The sequence below is a fragment of the Rattus norvegicus genome, chromosome 3, assembly GCF_021556685.1.
Source record: "Rattus norvegicus strain SHRSP/BbbUtx chromosome 3, alternate assembly SHRSP_T2T, whole genome shotgun sequence".
In the NCBI taxonomy this organism is placed as follows: Eukaryota; Metazoa; Chordata; class Mammalia; order Rodentia; family Muridae; genus Rattus; species Rattus norvegicus.
Genome location: NC_141536.1, coordinates 26,762,332 through 26,783,660, shown reverse-complemented (window position 1 = coordinate 26,783,660; position 21,329 = coordinate 26,762,332).

The window sequence follows — 21,329 nt, the reverse complement described above, 5'->3', positions numbered from 1 at the left end:
CTACCAGAAATCTTCTCTGCATGGTCCTGTGGGTCTGTATAAATGAATTCCTCATTGATATGAACCAGTTTAAATAACCAGTGGGACTCCTAACATTTGTCCAAACCTTAAAAATGATCTTGCTGTTTGTTTAAATATATAGATAACATGAAAAATTATGAATAATCACATTTAACTAGAACACTGTAATTTGAAATACTAATGGCATTGACAGCTGAAGTGCATTATTTCTTTCTATAAAATAGTTTCCTGTCTTCTATCGCCATGTGCAATCTAGAAGATGGAGTGAACATCTCCTGTTGTGGTAAATTATTTTTCTCCTTCCCGAAGTTGAGGGAACTTCTTTCATTTTAACCCTTTTCCTGCCATGAGATAAAACAGAATCTCTATGATAATTCCTTCCACAGGGTTTACTTCTTGTCATATTACAGAATTCCTCCACTAGGATTATTTTATTTTTTATCCCTGTCTCTGAGGCATCTTTGTGCTTTTCATCATCACAACCATATCTTCCTAATAATAATTTTGCCTTTGCTACTTTTTTCTGACTATACCCCCAGTCCCTTCAACAGTTTTAGGTCCTTTTTTTCTCCCTGTTTTTCGAAGTTTCCATCTGTCTGGTCCACTGCCCTCTTTCAGGGATTCATTTTTATTCAATGTCCCCTGGGTTCACCACTGGCCAACTGGGAGGCAGCATACATTCTGCTGCGTCATGCAGAAGGACTTGCTAGTGAATTCTGAAAAAACAAAAAAACAAAAAAAAAAACAAAAAAAAACAAAAAAAAAACAACAACCAAGAGATTAGAAACAAGTGACCAAGCTGCGGGTCATGAAGCACACTGGTTATGCAAGTCATGATTTGTGAACAGAAAAGCTAATACTGAAGTCAGTATTTCACATCATTAGATTTCTTACATGATGGCCACTGAAAATGGAGCTATGTGCCCGGAGGCTTGTTGCTATTTATCTAAATGTTTATAATGAGATTTATACCTTGTTTGGGGGGGTGTGACAGTCACAGAAGTTACTGTTACTGAAATCTGTGCATATGCAACCCGTGGAGATCTAGAACTGCATTCAGCTCTATGGCAGACAGACTAAGCTAGTGCCTAGTTCTCAGCAGGCTTTAAGTGATTTCTGTAAAACTTCGTTTCCACCCAACAGATGTAGAGTAGTCCTCTGGCGATTAAGGTGTCACTGTGCAGCCTCACTGTCACTTTTAAGTTGTATTGTGGGTAGAGACCACAACCATAACCACTTCCTTGGACAAAGGTCCTTCGGGGACGTTCTTTCATCTCTGGGAAAAGGGTAACACAACCTTGTCTTGCTAGAAACTTGTCCCACCTCCCAAATGGCAAGTTATCTGCATACCAGCCCAGATGACTGATGTTAACACTAGTTCTACACTTAGCTAAACTTGAAATTTAAAATAGATACTGTCCAAGGACTGAAACGTGGGAATTACTGTGTTTTGATATGAACAACAACAACAAAAAATAGTAGAAAAAGCCAAACTTTATAAAAAAAACTTTATAAAAAAACCCTGGGAACTGTGACGGAAGGAGGCTCTACACACTTGGCCTTAGCTCAGAAAAATAATTGAACTTTTTCTTCAGTAATGGCTGGTCTTGGTCTCTTCCCTTCTCTTCCTAGTGAGCTGTAGTACTTGCAAATAGCTGTTTGGTTTCTGACCTGGACACAGGGACTGAGGTGCACACTTTACATATCAAAGCAGTATTGGCCTCCAGGTTTTCCCAGAATCCCTCAGTCTCTACCTGGCATACAGTGCCCCCAACCCTGAATTTAACAGTTTAGGGTCTCTGCTGCCCTTCCCCCAGAGACTCTTCACTGTATAATCCAGAGAGTTTGGTCTATTCTGCCCTTTTCTATCTCTTCCCTCTCTCTCTCTTCCCCTTCTCCTCTCTCTTCCCTTCCTTGAAGCCAGTGAACTCGCCTGTCTGGTATCAGCTTTCTGATACCCCTGCATTTATCTAATCTGGCTTAATCCACCAGTGGAGAACTACTTTTTGAACAACATCTTGCAACAATTCCTTTATTTACCGTACAGCTGTGCTTTGGATAACGCTGCTGTTTTACTTTAGTTTTTGAGAATTTCCAATTCTCGAAATTCCCAATTTTCTTTTCCTGATTTTAGTATTAAAAGGATTGTGTCCCTTAGAATATTGATTTTATTAACTCATGCTGGTTAGCACTTTTTTTTCTTTAGTTTTATCTTTGTAACCAGTAGACTATAGTTCTATAGTCCACACCTGAAAAGGACTGTATTAGCACAAGATACTCCAAGATCATGTTCTCAGCACAAAGAAGATTTATTTGCCCAAAAGGTACAAAGTGCAGAGAATATGAGACAAAGACAAGAAAGAGTGGATGAAGAAGAAGGGAAAAGGAGCAAGGGGATGGGATATTTGCCCCAGAGGTACAAAGGACTGCCTGTGGATAGAGATGACATGGCCTACAGGAAAATGGTGGTTTATAAAGGTAAAAGGTAAACCCTGTGTTAAGATGAAGTATTTAATTCTGTTTGGGTCTGTTAATTAGGGGAGCCAAGAGGGGGCTATTGATTGGTGGACTTCAATACTTAGGCAGTAAAACTTGGTAGTCAGCCTCAGGAAGAGGATGTGACCAAATAAGATCTTGGTGGCCAGCTTTAGGAATATACTCTAATGATTTTTACCATTAGACAGGGACTGTGGAGAAGGGCAAGGCTTTCCAGAGACCCTGAAACACACATATATTTTGATGGATTTAGGCCTCTGTTATACTTTTTAGCAATTCTCTTTCTCTCTCCCACTTTCCTCTGTTATGACTGTTTTGTAACCATAGCAAACATGGCTCTGTCAAGTCTTGCCCTTCTTCCTATTTTCTCTTTGTTAAAACCTCTTAGATTTTATTCCTAAGGCTAGCTACTAAGGTGTGTTTCCTTATTTGGTCACTTTCTCCTTCTGAGTCTAACTAATAATGTCCAGCTTTCAAGTTATTCAAGTCACATGGATAAGGGATTATTTATAGTAGCAGAGATGACTCAAAACTGCAGCATTTCTAAAGGCCACCCCAACATAGCTTTCAGGCAGCTCAATGGATTGCAGTGTTTTTTCTGGGTGTCTCAGTTGTGGACTCTCTTCTAGACAGATCAGATATCATGTGTTTCTTCAAGGCAATTGTGCTCATGTCTACTTCTTTAGGCTTCCTAAGTGGTTTTCTTTCATGATACCTGGCTTAATTGAGAAACTTCTTTGCTGCTTGGATGATCTAAGGGCAATCCCAAGCAGTATTTACTATTTATATACTCTTGGCAATGTTGTGCATTGCTTCTAATGCTATTTGTGTTAATTCAGCTCCCCAAATTACAGGGAAACCCGCACAACTGCATAGAAGATGCTAAGAGTCCCTGCCCCATGTTGGCTTTGATTGGTAAATAAAGTTGTCAGGGACTAATGGGTAGGCAAGGCAACAGTGGCAGGACTTTTAGGTTCCTGGGCAAGGAATGCAGGAGAGGAAGGAGAATCACCATTTCTGAGAAGGAATAAGATGTCAACTTTAAAGCTGCAGAAGACAGCATACCAGCCATGTAAGAACCAGTAAGAACGTCCCCAGACCCCAGACCCCAACTGGGTCTAGGGTAGCAAAGATGGAATATATAATAACTCAGGAGTATTGAAGGGGAGACAATAGCAATGTGGAAGTTTGGAGTGGCCCAACCACTGTGCAATTTAAGGCATATTAAAATGGAAGGCTGCATTTGTGTGTCATTTATTTGATTATACAGAGCATTGGGGCTGCTAGCGAGGGACTCACTCAGCTGCTATCTGGGGAGGTAGAGCAGATTAATAAACCACAGCAATATAGGAATGCAAAGACCTATGAATCTGGTCAATTTCAAGTACTTCCTGAAAAGATTTTGAGTTGTTTACTTTCTGTCATAATGATACTTATCTTCAGAATGGAGGGTTTCACCTTCTTGTAGAACATACTGTTGTTTCACCTTCATGTAAACATCTTGTCCTAAAGTATCTTGTTTCACTTTTTCTTACCATCTTATGCCTTAAGAAGTTTCTCTCGAAGATGGAAGGTTTTAACCTTAGAGGAAGCTGATATACAATGGATATGGGCCATCTATTTTGTCCATACAAACTTCTATCTCACAACTTTCCTGCCTCTGATTCTGAAAGTTAGATTTACAGATGTTCACCAAACAACCAATTTGTATTGTTTTGTTGTTTTATTTTTAAAAGTCATTACAAATAAATTTACAAAAAAAAGTCATTACAAATATCTTAAAAATCCTTCAGATACAAATGATTAGAAATAGGCAAGAGATGTAAATACCGACTTACAAAATTATATTAAATCATTAAAAATGGAAATTGTAATAACAATTTTTATATCCAAGTTTTGTATGGAACCAGATGGTCAACAAATTTTATGAAGAAAACAAGACTGGAGATCTGAACAAATTTAGTCTTGAAAGACATTTTCTGACTTGTTAATGCAAAACATACCGAGAGTATCAACATGTGTGCCTGAAAGTCATCAGTTTTAGAAGTTTAGAACTAGAGTATTACAAGAGCATTTGCAAAGAGCATCCTCTGTTTTCCAAACATGTCTAGCTACCACGATAGCTGATTATCAGCTGCATTCACCATCCTTTCTGACCACTGACATAATATTGGATAGCAAAGTTTCAAGTTTAAAATCATGGTAATGTTTTGTTTAATTTGTTCTGTTTATGAACGTTGAGAAAATAGTGTGAGCGAAATACTAGCATGGGCTGGTGAGATGACTAAGTAGATAAAGGCACCAACCCACAGTTAGCATTCTGTCTAAGCTCCACCCCACAGTTACCTGACTCACTATGATGCGGACTGTTTGCCCACCTCTCTCTCTCTCTCTCTCTCTCTCTCTCTCTCTCTCTCTCTCTCTCTCTCTCTCTCTTGCTTCTCTTCTGCTCTTTCTGTTCCCTTCTTGCTCCCACTCTTTCCCCATTCCTTTCTTCCCTCTCTCCCAATTCCCTCTCCCCCTCTTTCTTCATGCTCATGGCTGGCCTCTACTTCTTCTCTTCTCTTCTCTTCTCTTCTCTTCTCTTCTCTTCTCTTCTCTTCTCTTCTCTTCTCTTCTCTTCTCTTCTCTTCATTTCTCTCCTCTCCTCTCCCTCTCTCTCTCTCTCTCTCTCTCTCTCTCTCTCTCTCTCTCTCTCCTCTCTCTCTTTCTCTCTTTCTTTCTCTTTCTCTGCCTCTACTACTACCCTCTTGACTCCCTTCCCCATGCCCTGAACAAACTCTATTCTAAACTAAACTGTCCTGTGGCTGGTGTCTCAGGGGAAAAGGATGCCTCTGCATGGGCTTACCCAGGGACCCCCTTCCCCCATACTTACACCTACATAAAACATATCCCCTCCTCTCTTTATCTTTTTATAAACACATCACTCCCAAGTCTAATAAAACTCCAAGACCCACATGGTAAAAGGAGGCAGCAGGTCTGAAAGATCCCTGGAGCAGGGAGACTCTCACTCAAGTCTCACGATGATGAGACCCCCCCAAGAACTCACATAAGACCATCCTTGCTGTAAAAAAAACTGATAGGAACCAGTTCACTGGGGTCGAGACTCATATCCCATGCAGGGGCAGAGGAGTTTGACCCCAAGTGGCTGGAAGAAGAGGTATTTAAAGGAAGAAATCACAACCCAAGTGGGTAGGGAGGGCGTCATTGGAAAATGTCAAGAATACCAGTGAAAATCACAAAGAGAAGCTTCCTGTTTCTCAAGATTGTTTAACTTTATGGCCAGCTGGTTTCGGGGAGAAGTTTCCTGTTTCTCAAGATTTTTCTTTAAGATTTTAATCTAACTTTATGGTCAGTTAGTTCCTGGGAGAGAGTTGCTGAACCAGCTGGTGTAATTGCAGTTCCAGGACCTGAACAGGTTCTTTCTTTTGCTCTAAACTTTTGTCTAGGTGGGCAACCTTAAAATGTCTACCTTTCATTCCCCACTTCTTCTAGTGGCTAGTTCTAATCATAGAACTAAGTTTCAGTGTCTTCATAATATTGGGGTTTTTTTTGACCTTGTAAAGTGCTATATTGGTGGCATAATATCAAAATCTGAACAGCACTTACTCTTTTTCTAATGATGGTAACTAGTTTCTTTAACACACGTGGACCTATTAATCAGAAGCAGAAGCAAAATTAAGAAGGGTCCCATAAGGGAAGATATCAGAGTAGTCATCCAAGGAGATCGACTAAACCAGGTCTCGAACCATCCCTGATGTGCTTCTCTGTCTCTCTGTCTTTTGTCTAACCTTTTTCTAAGTTTACTCATGGAGTCTTTAATTACTCCTGAATTGTCTACAAGAAGTAACATTCTTCTTTTAGTGTAGCACACAGACCTCCTTCTTCAAGGAATATCAGGTCTAATCTCTTATTCTGAAGGACTACCTCTGAGAAGGAGGTTAGGGATTCTTGGAGGTCAGCTAAAAAGTCCTTTTTACTCTTTTTATATCTAAGTCAATGGCAGTTCTGAATTCTCCATAAGCCTTGTGTTGCTGGGTAATAGCAGATGTCCTTGTAGCTGCCCTTGCAGTACCTAAACTCAGCCCTAAGATAATTGTCAGAGTAATTCTCAACTCTGTTTTGTGTCTTACTAAGTCTTTAACATCAGGATTCCAATCTGGACACTATCTGAACCTACACACAAAAGTCATGACTGCCTTTTAGAACTTATAGGTTGTGATTCCTGAGGCACAGTCCCAAGAAGTGTTATGAGTACTAACATATGCAATGCCTTCATAGTAAGGGGATGTTACATCATTTACAATAGAAGTCAAGCTTACCCCAACACCTGAGATTGGGGGACCTATCTCAATGGAGCTCAGGGCAAACATGAAATTCTTGTTTCTAAAGCACACTCCTCAAGTGAACATTACAGTAACCCCACCAGTCATGTCTCTGATGTATCCACTTATTTGACATGCAGGTTCAGGGAGCTTTTTGAAGATCTCAGTGTCTCTCTAGCTTCCAGCTCTCAGCCCCAACAGCTAGTATGTTGCTGGTGAGGGCTGAGACTTGACAGCTGTCAGGGTGGTCAGCAGCACGAGATACGGTCCTTTCCAGTGAGGCTCGAATGTCTGGGCTCGGTGTTGTCATATGTAGCCGAGTCTCCAAACTGGAACTGGTGAGATGTCTCAAAAGGGGCATAGTCTGTTGTCAGCTGTGGTCAGACTTCTTTGCGTACCACCTGTAGGTCATTTAGCCTGGCATACAAATCATAATTACTATGGCATGTTGGTTTAATAGCGTCATCTAATACAGTCAGAGGAGCTGGGGTCCCATATAAGATCTCAAAGGAGGTAAGACTGAATCTGGAAGTGATATTTCTTGCTCTGAAGAGAGCAAGAGGGAAGGAGTGCCACCCAGTCTGTGCCAGTCTCCATGGTCAATTTGGTCAGGGTCTTTTTTAGAGTTTTATTTATTCACTCTACCTGTCCTGAACTTTGAGGTTTGTAGATGTAATGTAATTTCCAATCGACCTCTAAATACCTGGCCACACCCTGGCTTACCTTGGCAACAAAAGCAGGGTTGCTGTCTGACCTGAATACCTTGGGCACTCCAAATTGGGGGATGATTTTTTTCCAGTATCTTCTTGATGACTACCGAGGCCGTCTCTTATTTGGTGGAAAAAGCTTCTATTTCTGAAAAGGTATCTACAAGCACTAGGAGATACTTCTAACCATATTTTCCTGGTTTTATCTCAGTGAAGTTCACTTTGACTTCCCACTAAAATCCCTAGGTCTCTTTGCCCTGTTTTCTTGTTAAGCACTTGTTGACATACCTTACACTTTTTTACTGTCTCTCTGCTAAAATCTTAAAGTCTATTACATATATCTTAACTACTTGGATAAGCTTCTTATCTCCTAAATGAGTCCATTTGTGGATTTGGCAAAGTGAGTCTTTTGTTTGTTCTCTGGGGAATATAGTTTTCCCTCAAGTGTGCCATTGTCTTTTTCATTTAAGCAATTTGAGCCTTTTCTTCTGTTGTACATTCTAAGTGAGGCCATTTCTTAATCGGATCCCAGTTCCCAGTGGCTGTCTCTTGCAGGCCTGCAACCAAGATAGGCTCCTGCATAGCCATTTCTCTAACCACTTAATCTGCTTTGTTATTGCCCCATGCCATTGAATCTCTTCTCTCCTGATGTACTGGGCAATGAATAATACAGTTGCTGGCTTCATCAGGGCATCCAAGAGATGGCAAGGGCATCTGCGCTGATGTGCTGGGGGTTAGAGGTTTGTCCATTCCGGATGACATTTGTGTTGTCCATCATGGCATCACTCACTCATCTCTGATCTTCATTAAGAGAACTGTTCCCGTCTGTAGACAAGGTAGCCTCAGCTTTCAGCAAGGGTCGATTGGTCAGTTGCAGAGGTCTTTCCTCCACCCATGGGCTTCTGCCAGTATTTGACACTCGTGCTATGGTGGCTCCAGGTCAGGATTGGGCAGCAAGGTGACCAGATTGCCCCCAACCAGTGGAGAATCTAGTCCATGTCAGCTGACCAATGGTCCTATCCTCTGGGACATTTCATTCAAAGGCAAAACATCAGCCACTCTACCATAGTTTAAGTCCTGGATTGGGTGATAATTGTTAGTGTCCGGCTGGCAGGAGCAGTGCGTTCTTTCATTTGGGGGCTTGTCCGGCATCGGTAACCACCCTCATCTCCGAAGACGTGTGTTCCAGGCAGAATGGCACTAAGCCACACATCTCCCAGCATTAGGTACTGGTACACTGAGACAGGTCTTAAGCTCCATATACACAGTCTGCAGATATGCGTACACATGTTCTCACCCAGCCATTTCAGCCATTTTGGAGAGCAGACTTCTCATGAGCAAGGGACAAGGGCAGTCAGGGATGACCGTGAACTAGTGGGTTATCTGGCCCATGCCAAGGTCTACTGTTCTTCAGGTAGTCCATAAGTATTGTTTGTTGCTGGTAGCCCCCTGTACCCAAGGTCTTTTGATGGACACTGGCCCACTTGGGCGTAGGAGCACAGAGTGTTGGGCCCCTGTATCCACAAAACACTGGGTGGGCTTCCCCTCTATCCTGGGACAGTCCTTGACCCAGTGCCCTTTTTTCTTACAATAGGCACTCTGATCTTTAGCCAGGAATTCTCTTCCATTGCCAGGTACTGTCTTCCTAGTCTCTCTAACTACTGTGGCCAGTATAACTTCCTCCCCTGCCTTTTATCTCTCTTTAGCTCTCTAGCTTCCTCTTTTTTTCTGTCTACCTCTTTCTCTTTCTCAGTCTCTCTGTTATTATGTCTTCTGCATCTTTCTCTGCAGCTACTGGGTGCTGTCCACTTATGTGCACAGACCCTGAACCACACATCAACCTTACTTTCTCTGCAATTTATACTAACTCTCAGCAACTTAGCCTAACCCCTCAACTTTCTTCATATCTCTTTTTTTACCTTAGCCAAATTGGTGGGGGGTTTTTCAGCCCCTCAGAGACCCACCATTGGAGCCTGGCAAAAGACTGATAACATTCCCTACCTTCAGGCATATTGAAGTCAACAGGCAGAAGTGAGGGCCTTCCATCAGTGTCTGGAAGATTTTTCCTGGCCTCTAGTAGGATTCTGTAACAGCTACTAACAAGCATCTCAAGTGGGATGGTGAGAAAACAAGAAGAGAGTACAGAAAATAGAGGTCCGCCAAAGAGGACAAATAGCATTCATTCACACAGAACGACAATCAAAAGATTAACAGACTTGTATCCCACACAGGGGCAGAAGAGTTTGACCCTGAGTGGCTGGAAGAAGAGGTATTTAAAGGAAGAAACCACAACCCAAGGAGGTAGGGAGGGCGTCATTAGAAAATGTCGAGAATACCAGTGAAAAATCACAAAGAGAAGCTTCCTGTTTCTCAAGATTGTTTAACTTTATGGCCAGCCAGTTCCTGGGAGAAGCTTCCTGTTTCTCAAGATTGTTCTTTAAGATTTTAATCTAACTTTATGGTCAGTTAGTTCCTGGGAGAGAGTTGCCGAACTGGCTGGTGTAATTGCAGTTCCAGGTCCCGACCAGTTTCTTTCTTCTGCTCTAAACTTTTGTCTAGGGGAGCAACCTTAAAACTTCTACCTTTCAGGTCCACCACATTTTCCTCTGACTTCCACTACATTTTCTTCCTTGCAGACAAATCAACACATACAAATAAATATATGTAAACAATATTTTAGGAATAATACTTTTAGGTTTATAAAAGCTGATGCTTGATGAACATGAAAAAGCAACTCATAGCACCAGAGGCAGAAACTGAGGGTGTAGACCCACTGAAGAAAGAGCAAAGGCAGAGTAGGTAGGAGATGAAATTAACAGGAAAGCAATTGAATTTGTACATATACATAATAATGGCAAGAATCTCCTTTCTTTCAGTATTAGCACAAAGTACTTAAAGGATCTTTGCACAAAGCTACTGGCACCAGGGAGAATCCACTTACTGGAAACAGGAACCCCTGCCTCCTAACAGCAGTTCTCCTGGAAGTTTCTCAATCTTTTGCTGGGGGAAAGAATGTCTCCTTTCTAGAGTTTGAAGGTTGCCTTCCTATAGTGTCTGTATCTTGCTTTTCTTTACTGAGATATCTTTTTACATTGAATAGTTGAATGAAGAAAACCAAGGCTTCTCAAAACCCTTCTAATAGAGGTCTTATTTTATAAATCTGCAACTAAAGTATTTTACAACTGAAAAAAACCCAGAACCATGGCAATTCCTTTTCCTAAACTTTTGTTGTAAACACCAATTAATGGCTCTATAGTATAAAAAATTCTTTGACAGACCTTTACTATAGAGCTGTTTGAATGATTTCGATTTAAATAAATCTCACTAGCAGGTTCATGTGACTCATGAGAAAGAGTCATGTTAACATTGTTTCAGGGGAAGAATAAAGATTTTTATTTTACTTTTTAATGTAGAGTATATTTAATTTTGACAATAAAAAGACAATGTATGTCAATCTTACACAATTTGTGAATTTCAAACAAATTGAAAAAAAATGAAGAAAACTGAACATTCACTTCCCAAATGAAGTTACACGTTATAATTTTCTGTGTTTTATTTCAGATTGATTTTTAAAAAAATCTTTAAACTATTTTCAAAGTACAATTCTTCTATAATCAGGAAATTGCACAAAATGAAAATGAAAATATAAGTAACCACTTAGAAATAATTGGCATCAAATTTTAGTAATTTATTTTCCAACTTTCCAGTCTATGGTACTTTTCCTTTATTTATTCATTATTCTGTAAAATTTGGTATTGTGAATTTTAGAATTCTTCATGTATTGTAAGAAAAGTAAGGCAGGAATAAGACATACTCGGTCTAGACTATTTTACTGGAATAGCTACTGTCAATTAAGGCCGAGTATATTTAGAGGGGTGGAAGTACGTGCCTCCCTGCATGCCCACTGGCTGAGAATAAGACAACTACCACAATTTATTGCTAAATTTGAAGCAAGCTTTAATTAAATACTGGCCAGGAGGATGGACTCTGTGTTCCCAGGAAAATGGCTACAAGTCAGGTTTTACAGGGGCTTAAAAAGACAAAGCTACAGGACCACTCTATTACCCATTATTTCCACTTAGGGGCATGCCCATACACTGTCATATTTCCTAGCCATGTAAGTCCTGCCATCATGGGATCAAGCAGATGGGTCAAGTAAACATAGAACAAACTAGAATTTATTCTTAGCTTAAAACATTAACCTGCAAGGTATATTTTTCCTGTTTGGTGTCACAGTGGTTACAGGTCTCTCTCTCTCTCTCTCTCTCTCTCTCTCTCTCTCTCTCTCTCTCTCTCTCTCTGTGTGTGTGTGTGTGTGTGTGTGTGTGTGTGTACGCATGTTTGTTTACCAAAGTTGCTTTTGCGGTCTGGCTGGTAGCAGGATGAATTTTTTTCTTACCTGGACATATTATTTCTGCAGGTGGAACAGAAAGGTCAGACTGGAGTTAAACAATTCTTTATGGCTTGATGTTTCTTACCCAATACAGTTTGACTCAAATCTTCAAATCTTCTTATGTTTAGAGGGCCCCATGAGAAATATCTTCAACAGGAGGAAAAATTTAACTTGGAGGTGCAGGGAGACATAGAAGAGGAAGGAGCCAGGGGGGTGTGTTGACCAAAACCACAATGTATGAGAAAGCCAATAACAACAGGAATAAATAAAAAAAACTTAAAATATTTAAAAATGGTAAACAAGGGGATTAAAATCACTTCTACCAAAGGTGTTTAGAAACCGGACCTATATTATACTAACATACCAAAAGAAATCTCATGCAAAAGCAAACCAACGTACAAAAAGTAAAGAGAAGAGGTGCTGTTGTGTTCAGGATTTTTGTCTTATCCTAGGAATTGACAAGGGATTTATCAATAGCAAAACAGGAAGAAGTACTCAAAGAAGAATATAAAACACACCTCAAGGAGCAGCTGACTCCTTTTGCTATGTGCTCAAGAGCATTACATACTGTTTAGGACTTGGTTTCATGGGGTCTTGGATGTTAAGGAGAAAATTTGTGAGGCTTTCTGTTTTTACTAAGAGGCTTGGGTTATATAAATCTTTTAAGATGCATGTCCTTTTCTATTCACTGCCCCTGATTGTAATTGGACATAATTGGTAAGTAGGAATTTTTCCCTAAATTTTCACTGAGAAAATACAGCTTGTCTTACTATTTGTACATTTCAATTCAACAGACTAGATCAGTCCCCTGCTTCTAGTTGCTAAATATGTCCCAGAATGTGTTTGATCACAAAATGTGAGTTAATAAAGGATTCTAAGGGAGTTTGACCTATTGCATTGTTTGGAGCATCATATACATGCTGCTGATGGAGCTAGGTGTCTATGTGATCATGTGATTGTTAGGAAAAAGGTATGTACATAACTCAGGCTAGGCACTTGGATAGGTTGCTAAGCTATATATTTGCTTGCTCAGAAATATTTTTAGAGATATTTTCATTACAGTAGACAAGAGAGAGAAGTAAGGGTCCCAATCCCCGGGAGCAGAATTCATCCTGAGAAGTAGGATTTGTTGCTCTCTCTGGCTTGGTGGGTTCTTCCAGTCTTTAGTTATATACTAAGTGAGGTTGACCTATGGTCAAGTCACTGAACCGAATGGATGAAAGTTACTCCTCAGTGCTTGCTCAATACAGAAAGCATTTCTACAAAACAACAAGCCTTGGGCAGTTACACTGAGAATTCAAATTCAGGAGAAAGGGCAGTAAGATCAGTATTGTATACCACTCTAATATTTTATTCTGGGGGGATGCTGCCACATACTTCTGCCCAGCTAAAACAAAAAAAAAATCATCACAGAAAGAGTGCATCTTGTTGGGCATTGTTGGCATACTTCTTTAGTCCCAGCACTCTGGAGCAGAGCCAGGTGGATCTTTGTGAGTTTGAGGCTAGCCTGTTCTACAGAGTGAGTTTCAGGACAGTCAGAGCAGCACAGAGAATCCCGGACTCACATACAAACAAACAAATAAACATGAAACAAAAGAATACCTCATTACCTTAGATTCAAATTACTCTTTAAAATAATTATTCAAATAAAATATCAAAGATAAGAAGTAGATACCAGGATAAAAGTGAGTAAGCTAAAACTAGTTGAAAAACAAATTAATATAAGTCAATAAAGGAAAAGTATGGTCATAAGAAATATTGCACTAATCCTGTGATGCAATTGTACCTAATGTGTTCTGGAGATGGAAAAAAACTGAATTTGAACAATTAATCAAGGAAGTAAAAATTATAAAAAGTGATTGTGCATGTTTCAATAAAATCAGCTCAAAGTTCTAGAACTAACATATGTAGTAGTAAAAACCGACAAAAATAATATGAATTTGAGATATACTGTAACTTGCAAGGACCATGAAGAACAAAAAAAAAAATAAATAAAAACATATAGGCTAAGGGAAGAGTGGGTTTGAAAAGAAAGTCCACCATGTTTTTAACTGAAAAATAAAATAAAACAAAGTAAAATAAAATAAAAAAATAAAGCAACAGGGCTAGAATGGGCCACAAGAAATACTAAATGAGGGTTTTGCAGAATTGGTGATGTAAAATGGAACACGAAAATGTTAAAAGTCGGCAGATATTAGCATCATCAAAGAAATTATGAGTATTTACTGACCATTAGAGACCACGGGCCAGACAAGTGTCTCCAATCTGCTGAAGGTCACAGAATCTGAGCTAATCCTTCACTTGAAGAACTGTGTCCTAAACAGACCAACAAATAAGCCATCTGCCAGGAAGAATTAAAAATGCATTATTACCAGAACACAAAGACCATAGAAACCACAAATGCAGTAAGACCACAACAGAGATGGCGCACAATGAAGCACCATCACTGGGAACCACGGAGAAGGAAGACAAGACCCTGAATGAAATATGACACTAAGTGGAAATGAGTGCCATCGACACAGACCAGTTACAAGAACAGCAGTGTTTAAAGTTTATGGATGTAAGGTATGAACTATTGTTAAGGAGACCAGCAGATGGTGTAAAAGTGTGTGTGTGTGTGTGTGTGTGTGTGTGTGTGTGTGTGTGTGTGTGTGTGTGTGTAGGCTGTGTGAGAACGATGGTAAATGCAAGTACAAATGTGAGTCAAGGGTACATAGATAGTAGTACTTAAATCAACAATGCATCTTCAATGAAAATCACTTAGTTGAAACCCACCAATTAAATCTTTAACTACCAGGAAGATAAACAGTGTTTGTAAAGGCAACACATGGGAGTGGTGATCACGTCAGTCTTCGCGGCACACAAGTCAATTTTAAACTATTACATCACCATGACTATTAGTTTATCTTGTTAAAAATAGAGTGATAGCTGGGAGTGGTAGCACACACCACAGCACTCAGGGGACAGAGGCAAGTACACCTCTACGAGTTTAAGACAAGCCTACTCTATATGGCAAGTTCTAGGCCAGCCAAGGCTACATAGTGAAACCCCGTCTCAACAAACAAAACCAGAAACAAACCAACCAAATAAACAGACAATATAAATCTGTGGGATGTTTTCCCATTGCGTACTATAGTCAACAGAAAATTTTCTGGTTTACAGGTGTGCTGACACCCATTAGGTAGAGAAATTACAAGGAAAGTAAATGGAACCATGACTTATTCCTTTCTCCTTGAATTACAGAATTTAAAAGAAAAATCAACAAACGACAAATGAATCTGACACCAATAGCCATTAGCTCATAGAGTCCACACAGGGCTTTGACCTGGTTGTGTATACATCAAGAGAGCAAAGATGGAGTCTGGAAACCGTTCCCCGGAGTAATAGTCTTTTGTCACAAGCCTAATAATCAGTATTCGGAGACAAGAAAGCTAGGGATTAAATTCATGAAGGGAACACACTCTTCTGGCATTAAAAGATTTGATTTTAAGATTTTTTAAACAACTCAGATAAAATCCTTATGAAAATGTAACAAGGTGTTATGTGTAATAGGAAGAGAAATTTCAAAAGTGTTTATTTTTAATGTATTTTCTTATTAATTTGCAAGAAGAAAACTTGCACATTTGCATTAGGACTATGATGGGCATGATAACAATTTTAAAGTGCTGACTATTTTATTTTTGTAAATGTGAAAAACACTTAAAATACCAAAACCAAGTGCTGCATATTTTAACAACTAAAAGGAAAGCTGACAATAATGTATGATATTGCACCACATAATAAATACGTCTAACTTCATTTTCTTTAAATACATTTTCATAAACATGAAATTGCTCTCTCTGCTAACAAAATTTGAATTCATTGTAATATTATTTGGCAAAGTAAAATCAGAGATGATGAAGACGAATACGATTAGTCCAAATTGCATATTTTGTAACAGTTACAGAGGTTAGTCAACCAGGTCCACAGGAACATGAATATTGTGTTTTGCATATGAAAGTTGACACTCTGTAAGATAAGGAGTAAGAAACCAACAGATCAAGGACACTAACAGAACTCACTCTGCTGCCTCTCCTGAACTGATTGGAACACTGTTTATACACCTCAGATACATTTCCACCACGTGTGTAGTATTTCTGCATACTAATACGACTGATTTTGAATAAAAACAATACTTTTGTTTAGATCACGTGTGGTATTTAATTTTATATGTTTTTGAATTTTATTAGCATATATTCATTACTCAAGAGGTTTCATTACGACATTTCTACATATGCTCATGATATACAGTGATTGTATTTACCTCTGTGCTGGCCAGTAGACCTTGCCAAGAAACTTGGAAAGGTTGAATGGGTTCAGAAACCCCAGCACCTCATACATTAGGACAGTGGCAATTTCCTCACTTCCAATCAGATTCCTGGCCTGGAACACATGACCATGAACTCCCCACGTAAAGAACGTGACCACTGGTCAGGTAGCACAGAACACAGAGTGTTCTCCAAACAAACGTTCTCCAAGCAAATGAACTATCCAGATAGAGCCTGAGGGTACAACCAATAAGCTTCGCTTCCCAGACAATCCTTCCTGCAAGAGGTACTTAATCTCTGATTCACCCTGAGGAAGAGGTATGCACCCATTTTCTACAATAAACAATGAATAAACAATATGGACAAGAAAAGACTGTCTCTCTCTCTCATCAAGAACCACCGTGGGGGGTATTCAGGAAGCCTTGTCTATAGAGTCATGCAGCCTAATACTCCTGCAGAAGGTCCCTCCATGCTCCTCGACAATCACAGCTGCCCTAAGATGAAGAATCCCTCCATCCCAGGCCCAGGGTTGTCCTGGCAGACCTGCTGACCCCTTCCATTCCTGACTCTCTGTGGTTTCCAGCAGTGACTGGACTCCCAGGAGTTAGAGAATCTCAGCTTCAACCAGAGCCCGCATCATTTCTCAACCAGGCTAGGGTTCCCTTACAATGCAGTTTCCCATCCCCCCGAGCAGTGTATCAGAGCTTTCTGAATGCCTAGTGCCCAATAGTAGCATAGACAGTAAAATATCATTTAGCCTGCTGCATCTCGGCAGCACGACAGAATGTGGAACCACACCCCCTCTATTACTCTTAATCTCTTCTCTTCCTTCCTCTACCCTTTTCTCCTCCAGTGCAGTTTTTTCTTGTAGTTTGCTGTTGCCCCTTCTTTTTTCCTTGGTTCCTTATATAAAGAAATACTCCTTGTCCGCTGAAGGAATGTAGCAATGCAATGACTCCTAAGATCATTCTGCTTTCCTCGTAGATCAGTGTTTGTTTAGCCATCATCAGAGATTTCATCTGCAGTGGAGGGGAACAAAGTCGGAGACCCACAGCTGGACAATTGTGCGGAGTATGAGACCTCAGATCACTTGGTTCTAAATGGTATTATCTGCATTAAATTGTAAGATTCTAATTTAACAATAAGAACTTCAAGACACTGAGGAAAGAAATTGAAGAAGACCTCAGAAGATGGAAAGATCTCCCATGCTCATGGATTGGCAGGATTAATATAGTAAAAATGGCCATTTTACCAAAAGCAATCTACAGATTCAATGCAATCCCCATCAAAATACCAATCCATTTCTTCAAAGAGTTAGACAGAACAATTTGCAAATTCATCTGGAATAACAAAAAACCCAGGATAGCTAAAGCTATCCTCAACAATAAAAGGACTTCAGGGGGAATCACTATCCCTGAACTCAAGCAGTATTACAGAGCAATAGTGATAAAAACTGCATGGTATTGGTACAGAGACAGACAGATAGACCAATGGAATAGAATTGAAGACCCAGAAATGAACCCACACACCTATGGTCACTTGATTTTTGACAAAGGAGCCAAAACCATCCAATGGAAAAAAGATAGCATTTTCAGCAAATGGTGCTGGTTCAACTGGAGGGCAACATGTAGAAGAATGCAGATTGATCCATCCTTATCACCCTGTACAAAGCTTAAGTCCAAGTGGATCAAGGACCTCCACATCAAACCAGACACACTCAAACTAATAGAAGAAAAACTAGGGAAGCATCTGGAACACATGGGCACTGGAAAAAATTTCCTGAACAAAACACCAATGGCTTATGCTCTAAGATCAAGAATCGACAAATGGGATCTCATAAAACTGCAAAGCTTCTGTAAGGCAAAGGACACTGTGGTTAGGACAAAACGGCAACCAACAGATTGGGAAAAGAGCTTTCCCAATCCTACAACAGATAGAGGCCTTATATCCAAAATATACAAAGAACTCAAGAAGTTAGACCGCAGGGAGACAAATAACCCTATTAAAAAATGGGGTTCAGAGCTAAACAAAGAATTCACAGCTGAGGAATGCCGAATGGCTGAGAAACACCTAAAGAAATGTTCAACATCTTTAGTCATAAGGGAAATGCAAATCAAAACAACCCTGAGATTTCACCTCACACCAGTGAGAATGGCTAAGATCAAAAACTCAGGTGACAGCAGATGCTGGCGAGGATGTGGAGAAAGAGGAACACTCCTCCATTGTTGGTGGGATTGCAGACTGGTAAAACCATTCTGGAAATCAGTCTGGAGGTTCCTCAGAAAATTGGACATTGAACTGCCTGAGGATCCAGCTATACCTCTCTTGGCCATATACCCAAAAGATGCCTCAACATATAAAAGAGACACGTGCTCCACTATGTTCATCGCAGCCTTATTTATAATAGCCAGAAAATGGAAAGAACCCAGATGCCCTTCAACAGAGGAATGGATACAGAAAATTTGGTACATCTACACAATGGAATATTACTCAGCTATCAAAAACAACGACTTTATGAAATTCGTAGGCAAATGGTTGGAACTGGAAAATATCATCCTGAGTGAGGTAACCCAATCACAGAAAGACATACATGGTATGCACTCATTGATAAGTGGCTATTAGCCCAAATGCTTGAATTACCCTAGATCCCTAGAACAAACGAAACTCAAGACGGATGATCAAAATGTGAATGCTTCACTCCTTCTTTAAATGAGGAAAAAGAATACCCTTGGCAGGGAAGGGAGAGGCAAAGATTAAAACAGACACAGAAGGAACACCCATTCAGAGCCTGCCCCACAGGTGGCCCATACATATACAGCCACCCAATTAGACAAGATGGATGAAGCAAAGAAGTGCAGACCGACAGGAGCCGGATGTAGATCGCTCCTGAGAGACACAGCCAGAATACAGCAAATACAGAGGTGAATGCCAGCAGCAAACCACTGAACTGAGAATAGGTCCCCCGTTGAAGGAATCAGAGAAAGAACTGGAAGAGCTTGAAGGGGCTCGAGACCCCAAAAGTACAACAATGCCAAGCAACCAGAGCTTCCAGGGACTAAGCCACTACCTAAATACTATACATGGACTGACCCTGGACTCTGACCCCATAGGTAGCAATGAATATCCTAGTAAGAGCACCAGTGGAAGGGGAAGCCCTGGGTCCTGCTAAGACTGAACCCCCAGTGAACTAGACTATGGGGGTGGGCGGCAATGGGGGGAGGGTTGGGAGGGGAACACCCATAAGGAAGGGGAGGGGGGAGGGGGATGTTTGCCCGGAAACCGGGAAAGGGAATAACACTTGAAATGTATATAAGAAATACTCAAGTTAATAAAAAAAAAAGATTCTAATTTAATTCAAGGACAAAGGCTGCCCTAGGGAAGCAAAAGGTGGCCGAGACTTTAATACACTCCAAAGAATTTAGGATAACACCCTGTTGCAGGAAATGAGCTAACAGCCCTTAGCAGTCCCCCATCCGCATGAATGAGCTAACAGCCAAAAGGGAAGGGCTAGCCGTGAATAGGGAAGGATCCTTAGCAGTCTTCCATCTGTTTGCCAAAGATATCTCACCATTGATGAATGTAAGGGTCAGTGTGCATCATCAAGGACCAACTCACGCTGTTCCACTAGTGTATAAAAAGTGTGTGCTTTTGTTCTTCGGGGTCAACTCTGTCCCGATTACAGGGTCACTCCAGTGCGCTGGATCATTAAATCTCTTGCTTGATTGCATCGCTCACCATTTCCGTGTTTTCATGAGTGGGACCTCCCGGATGTAGCTTCCTGATATGTACCAGTTCCTTAACAATCAAATGTTGTAGGAGAGGTAAAATGAGTCTGTGCATCACAAACAGAAAAAGGAAAAGCTGGGAGTCAGGAGAGGTCGGAAAACATTGGGTCTATATGAGCCACCTCCTGGGCCTTGAAGATATTTCAGTCTGAGTCTATTTCCACAGAACAAAGTCCAGGGAATATAGCACACTACAGAATTCAGAGGCCCAAGACCACTACCAATTCCAATGGAGAACTGGGAACAGTCTTGTTTCTGCTATGGGAAAGAAGCTAGGAGGAGAGAAACATTTTTTAGGCATGTGACAAAACTGTTTACAGGCAGGAAACAGCCAGAGCCACTAAAGCTGACAAGAGGCAGTTAAAAGAGCTTTGCAGTGGCCTTGGCATTTCCACTACCACAAGTTTCCTGGAATAGAGGCAGCAGAACAGTCAGAAATACAGCCCACTGTGAAGAGTGACATGGCCATCCCACAGTTCTAATATGCAAGCTCTTTGACAGGTTAGAGAACACACAAGTGAGAGCAATGACCTAATTTTCAGATCAAGAAAAAATGTAGCTCCAATAGTTTCAACTGTTACCTGAATACAGAAATACAGAAGGGCCTGTGGCAGCAGAAAGAAGGCTGGTCAGATGCCTCTGTTTCCCCACGCTTTCCTGGGTTTGACACTCGATAGCTCTAGGTATTTGTACCTGGAGCCTCTGTGTATAGAGATGAGACCATGTCTGAGATCTGGAATTAAGGCTGACACCCCGGCAATCAGCTCTGTGATATGTGTCAGAGCTGTTTGCCCATGCCTTCAACCCTCCATATCCACAGAACCCATTAAATTTCAAAACAGTCTAAACAATAAAAGTATAAACAGAAATCAAAATTTAAAAAAGTGTGGACTGGGATTTATATCAACATCCTAAATTTAAGTCTACTTTGAAATCTTTACTTTTAAAAGGCAATGTATTAGTATATTAGGCTTCACTTTGTTTTCAGGGTATTTTTCTTTGTATTCTTTCCCTACATAAGGAGGCCTACGATCGGGCCACTAAACATATGTCAGTTAAATAAGTATGTGAAGCGAGATGGTGAGTTAGTTCATCATGCGGTACTTTGATTCCAAGAAAAGGAAAGCACATATGGTCCAATGGGAAGTGAAACTCCTTAGATACTTTTAGCTCTCTGTGATTTCATGTTAAGGAAGACAAAACCCAGAGATTTACCATTCAACATGGACTAGACAAATGTATTCTTACCTCGCTTCCAGGTTCATTTTGAAGTGGTAAAATGTTTAAGAAAGAAA